Source organism: Dasypus novemcinctus, unplaced genomic scaffold (genome assembly GCF_030445035.2).
Source record: "Dasypus novemcinctus isolate mDasNov1 unplaced genomic scaffold, mDasNov1.1.hap2 scaffold_69, whole genome shotgun sequence".
Classification (NCBI taxonomy): domain Eukaryota; kingdom Metazoa; phylum Chordata; class Mammalia; order Cingulata; family Dasypodidae; genus Dasypus; species Dasypus novemcinctus.
In genome coordinates, this window is record NW_026688628.1 from 2829184 (window position 1) to 2843045 (window position 13862).

A 13862-nucleotide genomic window follows, 5' to 3' on the forward strand; every position below is an offset into this window, starting at 1 on the left:
TGAGTACACCTTTATCAACTCTCCTGCAAAGGACCAGCTAAGTGGGGATGGAATCCTGCTGGAGAGGGCTGTTTAGGGACCCTAAAAAACAGGAGGTGTCTGGAAGTTGAACTGGAGACACTGTGACAAAAGTAGTGCTTGCTCAAATAGTACTGTGGGTTTCTAACACTGAAGCTGAAAGCTGTGGGAAGGCAATACCCTTCCCCCTAGGGCTGAGGGCCTCAGCATTCCCTGAAAACCACTGGTCACATGGCAGTGTTCCCAAGCCCATATTCCCCAAATGTGCAATCCCCAAGCCTCTGTTCCCTGAACTCCTGTAACCCATATCCCCCAGACCCACGTTCACTGAGTCTGCATTCTCCTGGGCCTTTATTCCCTGAGTCCAGCACTCCCCAAACTATGGCATTCCCCTAGCCCTCCAGTCTTGGGCTAACTCCAGGAGGGGGGGCGGGGTACCTTTTTTAAATTTTTTAATTTTTTTAAATGTATTAAAATATATCATTCATACATAAACATACATAAACAATAAGTGTACAATAGTTGTGAACTGACAAACCAAACACATATAACATCAAACAAACATATATAACATCTCACCCTACCGCCAATACCTTGCATTGTTTTTAAACTTTTTAAACTAATGATTAAAGAGCATTGTTAAAATATTACTACTAAAAAAAGTAGTTTCCCCCAACCAATCTGATTGTTATTATCTTTATATCATTTATATCATTTATGAACATACATAAACAAATGTATAGTAAAAGTTGTGAACTTACAAAGCAAACATGACTAATATCATACAGGGGTCCCATACATCAACCCTCCACCAACACCTTGCATAGTCATGAGACGTTTGTTACAAACTATGAAAGAACACTGTCAAAATATTACTACTGATCATAGTCCTTATCTTACATTTGGTGTGTTTTTTCCCCAACCCACCCTGTTATTATTTTTTAAATATATTTTTTATGACAGAAGTTGTAAACTTATAAAACAATCATGCACATGTGCAGAATTCCCAAACATCCCTCCATCAACACACCTCAATGTGGTGTGTCATTTGCTACAGATAAAGTAATATCGTCTGATTGTTACCATGCCATAGTGTATATTTGGCTCACATTTTTCATACTGCCTCAGAATCAACACACTACATCTTTTGGTTAGAGGCAAGACCATTATATTATTACTACTAACCACAGTCCATAGGTCACTCCAGCTGTATTTTTCCCATGCTTCTCCACATACCCATCACCCTGCAGTAGTGATATACATTTGTTCTGCTAACAAAGGACACTCTTGCATCTGTACCATCAACCACAATTCTCACCCACCTCTTGGTTTACTGTCCTATTTAGTAGTGGGAGGGCTTTAGTGAGGGGTGGAGATGGATGCAAGGACTGCAGGTTCAATTTTCTGATCCTCCCCTTTTATCGAGCTTTGAGGAACATACTAGCTGGCTTAGGGAGAGTCTAGGAAGAGAGGAGAAGCAAATCTGCTGAGAGAGCCTGATTTGCCTAAATACCCTGGGATAGGAAACTTGGATTGGGAGAAGGTGGAATCAGAAAATTAAATAGCCCCCTTGTAGCACACCCAAGGGAGAGGGACAGTAGAATGTGCTTTGCAGGATTGCAATAGCATATTTAGGGTTCCTGGCAAGGTGTGGGTGCTCTCTCTCAAGAATTAAGAGGCATTATTTTCTATGGTGACTTGGTTCACCACGGTCCCATTTTAATCTCCTATGAAAGCCCTCACACAGCCTTCCTGCTGCCCTGGGAGAGAGGGAAATGAGGAAGGGAGAAAGGGGAAAGGCCAGACTCCTAGGCACTTTATTCAATCGCAAAGAGGATTCCTTGCTTGAGGCCTCGTCTAGTCTTTTTTGTTGGTTAGTTTTGTTGTTTTCCTTCCTCTTTATCCACCCATGGCCCTTTTCTCTTTTTCTTTTTCTACCTTGCTTTTTTCCCACTTTTCTTCTTCTTTTCTTTTTTTTATATTAGGTGCTACAGGCAGTGTTTCTTATTATGTGTGCTTCCTCATCCTCAATTTTATCTTTTCTGTGTGTATTGATTTTGGTTACCAACACTATCCCCTTTCCTTTACATCTTTCTATCCTCCATCATTTATTGTTTCTCTTACATTCCACCTCTATTTAGCCCTCAGTTTTTCTGACTTTTTATTTCCAATACCTCTATTCTGTTTTCTATCTTTTATTCTCTTTATGTTATTGTCCTTTCTTTTCTCTTTCTCTCTCTCCTGACTACACTGGCTTTTTAATTCATACTATATTCCTCCCCATATACAGTTTACTATCTCATTATAGGTACTCTACATTTTTACTATTATAACTCTGCACAGCTTACATGAGTTTAATATCCATTCTCCTAGGTCTCACATGGTTCTTCTGCTAACATTTACTATCAATACTACTAATATACTTTTTCTTTTCTTACCCCTTTTGCTTTCCCTGGCCCTAATATTTTCTCTCAAGGGAAATTAGACAACAACAAAGAAATAGAATAAGAAGAACAAAGTGACAAAGAGAAGACTTAACAAGCACAAAAAAAAAAAACAACACCTAAATAAACCCTGAGACTAGACAAAGAAGCTAATCAACTAAATAAACCCATCAAGATAAAATGATGATCAGACAGGAACAAAAAATTACAAACCATATCAATAATCAGGAAAAGGTGGCCCAATCCAATGAACAAACTAAAAACCAGGAAGAGGAGTTCAACATCAAACAACTAATCAAACATACATCATGGACCAATTTAATGAAGTGAAGGAAGGGATTAAGGATATTAAGCAAACACTTGGAGAGCACATAGAAGAAATTGTAATCATATGCAAAAAGATAATGGATATGATGGTGATGAACAGCACAATCCAAGAAATCAAAGATACACTCTCAGAAAATAACAGATTTGGAGGCAGAGGAAATAATTAGGGATGTGGAAGACAGTACATTTAAAATAAAACAGATAGGTGAATTGATCAAGAAATGATAGAAAAAAATCCAGCTGAGACTTAAGGACCTGAATTAAAAGAAAAAGTACACAAATATATGCATTATAGGCATCCAGGAAGGAGAAGAGAAATGAAAAGGGGACAAAAGGGGGTTGGAGGAAATAATGGCTGAAAACTTCCCAAACTATTAAGGAGATGGATGTACATGTCCAGGAAGCACAAGACACCCCAAACAGCATAAATCTCAACAGGTCTACCCCAAGGCATTTACTTGTCAAATTATCCAATGCTCAAGGCAAAGAGAAAATACTAAAGGCAGCGAGAGAAAAGAGAAACATCACACACAAAGGAGGTTCCATAAGATTAAGTGCTGATTTCCAATCTGAAACCATGGAGGCAAGAAGGCAGTGGTATGACATAGTCAAGGTACTAAGAGAAAAAATTTCCAACCAAGAATATTCTATCCAGCAAAGCTAGCACTCAAAAACAATGGCAAGATCAAAATATTCACAGATAAACAGAAACTAAATGAGAATGACAACAAGAAATCTGCCCTTCAAGAAATACTAAAGGAAATTCTGAAGGAGAAAAGAAAAAAACAGGAGAGACAGAGTTAGAGGAGAGTGTAAGAACAACTAAAAAGACAAAAAGAGAAAAAAATCAAACAACATAGGACAAACACAAATCCAAAGAAAATATGGCTAATTCAAGTGATTACTTGAAAGTAATAACACTGAAAGTAAATGGATTGAATGCAACATTAAGGAACATAGATTGGAAGATTGGATAAGGAAATATTAACCACCTACATGCTGTCTAAAAGAAATACATCTTAGACCCAGGGATTCAAAGAGGTTGAAAGTGAATGACTGGAAAACAATCTTACAGGCAAGCAATAGCCAATAAAGGTCAGGAGTGGCTATATTAATATAGGACAAAATAGACTTTAAATGAAAACTACTGTGAGAGACACAGTAATTTGTAGTGTCCAAAGATGGACACTACATATTAATGAAAGGGATAATCTTTCAAGAAGAAAGAACAATCATAAACATTTATGCCCCAACAAAGGGTGCCTCCAAATACATGAGACAAACACTGGAAAAACTAAGTGAAGGAATAAATGCCTCTATAATTATAATGGGGGACTTTAATACACCACTATCACCATTGGACAGAACATCTCAACAGAGAATCAATAAAGAAACAAAGACATTGAACAATATATAATAGAGGATCTGGACCTAATAGACATAAACAGAACATTACACCCAAATACAGCAGGATATACATTATTCTCAAGCACACATGGATTATTCGCCAAGATGGACCATATGCCAGGCCACAAAGAAAGTTTCAATGAATTCAGAGAGACTGAAATCATACAAAATAATTTCTCTGACCAGAGTGGAATGAAGCTGGAAATCTGCAAGGGCCAGAGACTCAGATTTGGCACCAAGATATTGAAGTTAAACAACACACTCTTAGGCAAACAGTGGGTCAAGGAAGAAATCTCAAAAGAAATCAGTAACTACCTTGAAACTAATGAAAATGGGAACACGACATATCAAAACTTATGGGATGCAGCAAAAGCTGTAATGAGAGGGAAATTCATAGCCATAAATTCATGCATCAAAAAAGTAGAGAGAGCTAAAATTGAAGAACTAATTGTACACTTGGAGAAATTAGTTAAAAAACAACAACAAACTAACCCCAAAGGAAGAAGAAAGAAAGAATAAAGATCAGAGCAGAACTAAATGAAATAGAAAACAGGAAAGTGCTTGAAAAAATAAAGAGTTGGTTCTTTGATAATATCAATAAAATGGACAAACCCTTAGCTAGACTAACAAAGAAATAAAGAGAAAAGATGAAAATACCCAATTTAAAAATGAAAAAGGGGATATCACAACTGACCCCACAGAAATAGAGACTATCATAAGAAGATACTTTGAAAAACTATATTTCAAGAAAAAGGACAATTTAGAGGAAATGGACATATTCCTAGAAACACATAAGCAGCCTACATTGCTGAAAGAAGAAATTGATGATCTCAACAAAACAATCACAAGTAAAAAGATAGAATCAGTAATTCAAAACCTCCCAAAGAAGAGCCCTGGGCCAGATGGCTTCACAAGTGAATTCTACCAAACATCCCAGAAATAACTAAAACCAATCTTTCTTAAACTCTTCCAAAAAAAATTGAAATAGAAGGAACATTGCCTAACTTATTTTATGATGCCAACATTACCCTAATACCAAAGCCAAACAAAGACACCACAAGAAAGGAAAATTACAGACCAATTCTCTAAGGAATGTAGATGTGAAAATCCTCATCAAAATACTTGCCAATCATATTCAACAACTTGTTAAGTGAATTATACACCATGACCAAGTGGGTTTCATTCTTGGTATGCAAGGATGGTTCAACATAAGAAAATCAACTAATGTAATACAACACACAAACAGATTGGAGGAAAAAAATCACAGAATCATATCAATAGATGCAGAAAAATCATTTGACAGAATCCACCACCATTTCCTGATAAAAGCACTGCAAAAGATAGGAATATAAGGAAACTGTCTGAACATGATAAAGCGTATACATGAAAAACCCACATCTAACATCATTTACAATCGTGAAATTCTGAAATCATTCCATCTAATATCAAGAAAAAGACAAGGATGCCCACCATCACCCCTTCTATTTAACATTGTTTTAGAAGTTGTTGCTTGAGCACTGAGGCAAGGACCAGCTATAAAAGGCATCCAAATTGGAAAGGAAGAAGTCAAAATTTCACTATTTGCAGATGACATGATCCTTTACATAGAAATCCCTGAGAAGTCTACAATAAAGGTTATAGAACTTATATATGAGTTCTGTATAGTCACAATGTGCAAAACTCAGTAGCAATTCTATACACCAATAATGATCAATCTGAGGAAGAAATCAAAAAGCAAATACCATTTGCAATAGTATATAAAAAAAATAAAATACCTAGGAATAAATTTAAGTAAAGATGTAAAAGACTATACACAAAAAACTGCACAACACTGTTCAAGGAAATCAAAGAAGACCTAAATAAATGGAAGAATATTCCCTGTTTATGGATAGGAAGACCAAATATTATTAAGATGTCTATCCTACCAAACTGATCCACACATTCAATGCATTCCCAATAAAAATCAATGCATATTTATCCCTAGTTATTTGATTCTTTCAGTTGCTATTGTAAATGGGATTTTTTTCTCAGTTTCCTACTCAGATTGCTCAATGTTGGTGTGTAGAAATGCTACTGATTTTTGTGCATTGATCTTATAACCAGTGACTTTACTGAACTTATTTATAAGCTCTCAAAGCATTGTAGATTTCCCAGGGCTTTCTATATATACTATCATGTCATCCATAAATAGTGAAATTTTGACTTCTTCCTTTACAATTCAAATGCCTTTTATATCTTTTTCATGCCTAAGTTCTCAAGGAAGTACTTCTAACACAGCGTTAAATAGGAGAGGTGATAGTGGGCATCTTGTCTTGTTCCTGATCTTAGAGGGAAAGCTTTTAGGATTTCACCTTTTATACAATGGTGTTAGATGTCGGTTTTTCATACATATCATTTATCATGTTAAGGAAGTTTCCTTCTATTCCTATCCTTTGCAGTGTTTATTACCAGGAAAAGGTGCTGTATTTTGTTGAATGCTTTTTCTGTGTCTATAGAGATGATCATGTAATATTTTTCTTTCAAAGTGTTTATGTGGTATATTACATTTATCAATTTTCTTATGCAGAACCATCCTTGCATACCAGGAATGAAACTCACTTGGTCATGACATAGAATTCATTTGATGCTCTTGAATATGATTAGCAAGTATTTTTTTTTTAGGATTTTAACATCTAGGTTCATTAGAGAGATTGGTCTGTAATTTTCATTTCTTGTGGTGCCTTTTTTGAATTTGATATTAGGGTAAATTTGGCATCAGAGAATGATTTAAGCAGTGTTCATTCTTCTTCAATTTTTTTGGAAGAGTTTAAGCAGGATTGGCATTAGCTCTTTCCAGAATGTTTGGTAGAATTCACCTTTGAAGCCATCCAGTCTTGGACTCTTTTTAGTTGGGAGAATTTAATGACTAATTCAATCAAGTTAGTTTGATTGGTGTGTTGAGTTCATCAATTTCTTCTTTCATTGATGTAAGCTGCTTCTGCATTTCTAGGAATTTTCCCATTATCTCTAAATTATCCTTCTTGTTGGCATATAATTTTTCAAAATAGCCTATTATGATACTCTTTATTTCTGTGGGGTCAGTGGTGATATCCCCTTCCTCATTTCTTATCTTGTGTTTTTGCATCTTCTTTATTTTTCCCTTTGTTAGCATTGCTAGGGGTTTGTCAATTTCATTGGTATTACTCAACAACCAGCTTTTGGTTTTGTTTATTTTTTTCTAGTGCTTTTTAATTTTCTGTTTCATTTAGTTCTTTTCTTTTCTTTGTTATTTCCTTATTTTAATCCCTTTGGGATTAGTTTGTTGTTCTTTTTCTAATTCCTCTAGGTATGCAGTTAGGTCTTTGATTTTAGTTTGGTTTTTTTTTTTTTTTTTGATATATGCATTTATGGCTATAAATTTCCCTCTCAGTACAGCTTTTGCTGCATTCCATATGTGTTGATATATTGTGTTGTCATTTTTATTCATTTCAAGGTAGTTACTGATATCTTTTTGTAATTTCCTCCTTGACCCACTGTTTGTATAAGAATGTGTTGTATTTAACTTCCATGTCTTTGTGCCTAATCTGGTTCTCTGGCCCTTACTGATTTCCAGCTTCATTCCATTGTGGTCAATGAAATTACTTTGTATAATTTCAATCCTTCTGAATTCATTGAGAGTTGTTTTTGGCCAGCATGTGGTCTATCTTGGAGAATGTTCCATGTGACATTGAGAAGAAAGTATATCTTGCTCTATTTGGGTGTTGTGCTCTGTATATGTCTAGTATGTCCAGATCCTCTAATGTATTTTTCAAAATCTTTGTTTCTTTATTGATTTTCTGTTAAGATGTTCTAATGGTGATAATGGTATATTAAAATTCCCCAATATAATGGTACAGGTATCTATTTCTCCCCTTCATTTTTCCAGTTTTTGCCATGTGCCGTGTGCCATGCTTAGGTGCATACATGTTTAAGATTGTTCTTTCTTCTTGAAAGATTACCCCTTTTACTAATATATCATGCCTACTTTTGTCTCTTACAATAACTCTGCATTCAAAGTCTGTTTAATCTGATATTAGTATAGCTACTCCTGCCCTTTCATTGTTGCTGTTTGCTTGTAAAATTGTTTTCCAGCCATTCACTTTCAGCCTCCTTGAATCCCTGGGCCTAAGGTGGGTTTCTTGTAGACAGCATATTGATGGCTCACATTTCCTTATCCATTCTGCCAGTCTCTGTCTCTTGATGGGTGAGTTTAATTCATTAATATTCAGTGTTATTACTGTAAAGGAATTATTTACATTAACTATATTTTCTTTGGGTTTTTTTAATGCCATATGTTGTTTTTGTTCTTTGTTTTTTTAATTTTTCTTATACTCTTTTCCAAGTCTCTCTCTGCTGTTTATTCCATTTAACTTGCAGTACTCCCTTTCATAGTTCTTGAAGGATGGTTTCTTATTGGAATACTCTCTTAAATTCTGTTTTCTGTGAATATTTTGAATTCGCCATCATTTCTGAATGCCAGGTTTGCTGGATAGAGAATTCTTGGCTGGAACTTTTTTTTTCTTTAAGCAGCTTAATTGTGTTATGACACTGCCTTCTTGCCACCATAGTTTCAGGTGAAGATCAGCATTTAATCTTATTGAGCTTCCCTTGTATGTGATAGTTCTCTTTTCTCTGGCTGCTTTCAGTATTCTCTGTCTCAAGCATTGAACAATTTGACAAGTATGAATCTTGGAGTAGGCCTGTTGGTATTTATACTGTTTGGAGTGTGCTGCACTTCCTGGACATGTACATCCATCTCCCTCAATAGGGTTGGGAATTTTTCAGCTATTATTTCCTCTAACTCTCCTTCTGTCCCCTTTTCCTTCTCTTCTCCCTCTGGGATGCCTATAATGCATATGTTTAAGCATCTTGTCGTTCAGATTCCTAAACATTGCTTGATTTTTTCTGTTTTTTTATCTATGTGTTTGATTTCAGATGTACTGTCTTCCACATAATTAATTCTTTCCTCTGCCTGTTAAATCTACTGTTATGTGCTTGCAGTGTATTGCGCCTTTCATCAACATATCTGTTATCTTTTTCTATATGTTTACAATATATTCAGTATGTTCTCCCAGTGTCTTCTTAATATCCTTAATCTCTTCCTTCACTTCATTAATTGGTTCATGATATTTGCTTGGACAGCTCTGATTAGTTTTTTCCATGTTCTGCATCTCCTTCTGGTTTTTAGTTTGTTCATTGGACTGGGTCATGTCTTCCTGTTCCTTACTATGGTTTATAAATTTTTGTTTGTGTTTAGGCATCTCTTTATCTTGATGCATTTATTCTGTTGATTTGTTTCTCTATACCCTGGGGTTTTATTTAATTGTTGTTTTTGAGTGTGTGTTAAGTTTTATCTTTGAAACTTTGTTCCACTTATTCTATTTCCTTGCTCTTGTTTATGTTCCCTTGAAAGAAAAAGATTAGGGCCTGAGAAAGGGAAAGAGACAAGAAAATAAAAAGGATAAGTAATAATAATAGTAGAGGGGTAGAAGAGGAAACATACAAGACTTAGGAGAAGGAATAATTATCTCATGCAAGAAGTGCAGAAGAATAAGAATGAAAAAGTGGCATATAAACAATGTAATGGAAAACTGAATAGAGAAAAATATCTAGAATGAATTAAAAGGCCACAATGGTAAGAAAAGAGGGAAAACAAAAAGACTATAAGAAAAGTAGTTTAAAAAAGAAAGAAAACAGAGAATGGGGAGATAGAAATAAAAACAAGAAAAATTGAAGACTAAACAAAGAGAGGTGGAATGTAAGAACAAAAACAGGAAGATTGGAAGATTAAGGGAGGAAAAGAAATAGTGTAGGTAGAAAAAATTAGTATACAAAAAAAGGGAAACAAAGGAAGGGGGAAACACAGAAAACAAGAACAAGATAGCATCACCTAATTTAAAAAAATAAAAGGAAGAGGAAGAAAGAGGAAAAAGAAAGAACAATGAGAAAACAAGCAAAATATTAGGAAAACAGTTTTCCCTCTTAGGCCTCTGAGAAGCTTCACAGCTGGCCAATGTTCATTAATCAATTACCCTGCAGCCTGCCCTCTGCAGGTTTTGAATAGGGTTTCATTGAATAAACTAAGTTAAATTTTTTAAAAAAACCTTTTTGATGGATGGAATTCTCCTGGTTGGATTTGTAGGCACTCTTGGTTCCCTGGTGTGGTGGTTGACCATCTTCACCTCCCTGTTAGCTGACATGGGTAAGCCCTCTCTTGATTTAGAGGTGGAGTGGATATCACCAACCCAATGTCCACAGAATGAAGGAATAATATGTAGATTAGAGTGGACTTACTGGTATTCTACTATAGAACTACTGTGACTAGTAATGGAAGAAATTGTATCATTGATATGGAGAAAGTGGTCACAATAGTTGCTGAGGGCAGGGAGATGGAAGGAGAGATGTGATGTGGGGGCATTTTGGGGGTTTGGAGTTTTCCTAAATGATACTGCAGTGGCAGATGCTGGACATTGTATATCCTGCCATAACCCACTGAATGGACTTGGGTAGAGTGTAAACTACAATGTAAACTATTATCCATGTGGTACGGCAGTGCTCCTAAATGTATTCACCAAATTCAATGAATGTGCCACAATGATGAAAGAGGTTGTTTATGTGGGAGGACTGGGGGGATGGGGTGTGGGATATACGGGAACCTCTTATATTTTTTAATGTAACATTTTTTTGTGATCTATGTATCTTCAACAAAAAACAATTAAAATAAATACATAAATAAATAACCAAAGACACAAGTGGGTTAAAAATGAAAGGATGTAAAAAATATTACATGAAAAATGAAAGAATTTTTTAAAAAAAGAACCTTTTTCAGGAAAATAAGAGATCCAAGAGAAGCTAATACAAAAACACTATCTATGTGTTCTCTGTCCTAAAGTATCAGCTGGGTATTTGATAACTCAGCTGATCACACCCTAAGAAGAGCTGGGAATCAAGCCAGGGACCTTTTGTATTCAAAGCAGAGATTCCTCCACTGAGCTAACTTTTATCATTGGGCTTGTTGGCTAGAGGGCTATTCAGTCACTTTGCTCAGGGCAGGTTTGACTCTTTGCAGTTGGGTAGATTCCTGCTGTTTTGGAGCTTGTCCATCCCTGCCCCCTTTCTATTCTTATTGCTTTCTCTCTCAGGGCAGCAGGACACAATAGCCTGTGTGATGGGATCTTCCCTCACTTCTCCTAGTCAGGTTGAGTTCCCTCCTGAAATTCAAATCTGAAACTACTACAGAAAAGTATTCTCAACCTTCTTCAAGATTTCCCCCTCCTTCCTCGGGACCCTGAATAGTCCCTTAGAAGGTTAAGTGCTTCCTACTACCCACATCCCTTAGGGGAGTTGGAATTCTGATAGTTTTCAGCCCCAGACTAGTCAATTGCCTGACTGTCCCCTCTTCAAGCCCAAGGTTCTCTCTCCCAGGTCAGCTAGGTAAATGAGGCAGCCCGAGCAGATTCACCCCTCACCTCTTCCCTGGGCCACCTCTGCCAGCTGGCATGCTCCCTAAAGTTCAATGGGGGACCAGATAATCAAACACACAGAAAGGAAACCCCTCTCCACCTGATGTGGGCTATGGGTGGAAGGCTCTTTATCTCTTCAGAGATAACTAAGTTGTTTGACTTGTGGGTGTGGAACGGTAAGAGGCTGCAGTCCTGCTCTTAGGGACCAGCAGCGGCTCCAGTCCCAGGAAATGTTTAACAATGCTAGGGCTATAAACTTTAAGTATTTAGGGGAAATGCAAAAACCAAATATGCTAAAGGCTTATCTAGAATGTCTGGAGTCCATGCTAAAAGCTTACCTAAGATGTGGAAGATATATGCTAATTGAAGCCTATTGAGAACTGAAACAAAGGGACCATTTGGCCTTTCCTCTCTGTATAAAAGACGTTTGAAAATCTTGTTCGGGGCTCGGGATTCAAACTGAAAGCTCCCGAGTCCGGCCGGCCGTCAATAAACCATTTTTCCTTCTCAAAATCATTCCTGAGTCCTGGCCTCTCTATACTCAAATAATTGAACTTCTCTTAAATTCCACAACACACCCTTCACCAGGACCCTCTTACTCCCAGAGCATGCTCCCTCCCACTCAGTTGCTGGTGGGAGTCAGGGGGTTCAAAGCAGATTTTTGCCTTGAGGGTGGGGCTTAGCAACCTGTGGCTTCCAGCCTCTGGAGTGAGAAAATCACGGTTTTCCTTTGGGCTTTTTATCTCTTTGTCTTGTTCTCTCCAGATTGATGCCCTGAAACCTCCTGCTCTGTGGGTTCCCAGAACAGCTCACTAAGGTGGGATCTTGCCCTTCTCAGCCATTTTTTGCAAGATAGGTGGTGAGGGCCCACTAAAATTGATGTCATCTTGCCTCCTGAGCCAAGATAAAGTGTGTTTTGATGTAGTAAATAATGAATGCTGAAATCTCCATGGCTTAAAATAAATAATTTTATTTTCTGTACAGGCAAAATTCACAGAGGATTTGGGGGTCATGTAAGTCATTTGTCATCTGTGTAGTTATTCAGTCGTCTGAGTAGCTTTCTCTGTATAGCCTTCCCATTGCATTTCTTCTAGGCTTGCTGCCAAAGGGAAAATAGAAGCTGCATCATAGTACACTGGCCCTTGTAGGTTTCATCCTCTAGTGCCACACATATCTGCAAGCTAGGCACATGGCCCTTCTTAGACAAAATGGGTCTGAAAACATGGATAAGGGGTTGAAGTATACGTATATTTGATAATGAACAAATGTTTTGCTCACAATTGAGAAAAACCTGTCCTCCAATTCAGAATTGTTTTCTAACTGCAGCATATTAGTATACATATAATATATATAAAACAAGAGATATAGAAATGACTGAGAAGTAATTTGGGTTAATTCCATCCTAACAAACACAGAATGTTATATCAAATTTAGGCAAGATATCTGCCTGGGCAATCTGGAACCTCTTCTTTTATCCAGATTCATTCTCTTAGAATTGTCCTGTAAGTGGCCACATCTCAAATGACTACTTATTTCATTGGTAGGCCGTTAGTCTGCAATTCTCTATTCAAATTTGAATGTACAGACTTTCTGCCTTGATTACTCATATATCATAAACTCTCTATTTTTAACCCTATTAGCTAAGGCTGTAATCTATTGAATAAAAGCTATTTTGAAGGTGAAGTTTTTGGGGATTCCTTTGGCAGAAAAATTGCTCCTCATATGTATTTTATCTGGAAATGTCATGTGCAAAGTTGCTTGATGGCCGCACCTCAAATAATTTAATATCTCTTCTTGGCTTTACTCAGAGAAAATAATTTTTCTGAGCAGAACCTGGGTTACTATGTGATTGGTGCTTTGTGGCTTGTACAAAACAACAGCATTAATTATGGGATGATTCCTGCCTTTATGCTTTTCTCTTTTTCCTCCAAACCCATTAATTACTGGGTGTTCCTTATTTCCTACACACAAAAAAATTGTCTACACTGATGGCAGAAGTTAAGGTTAACACAATGCACTTTTAACAAAATTCTAACTATAAAACTGTTTTTTTTTTAATATATTTAAAGTGCTTGGTCTATTAGTTACATAATCTTCACCTGAAGATTTACAGATAATTTTTGTATAGAATATATAATGCCATATATTTTCTGAACAATGCAGAAATTTCATTTAAATTAACCGA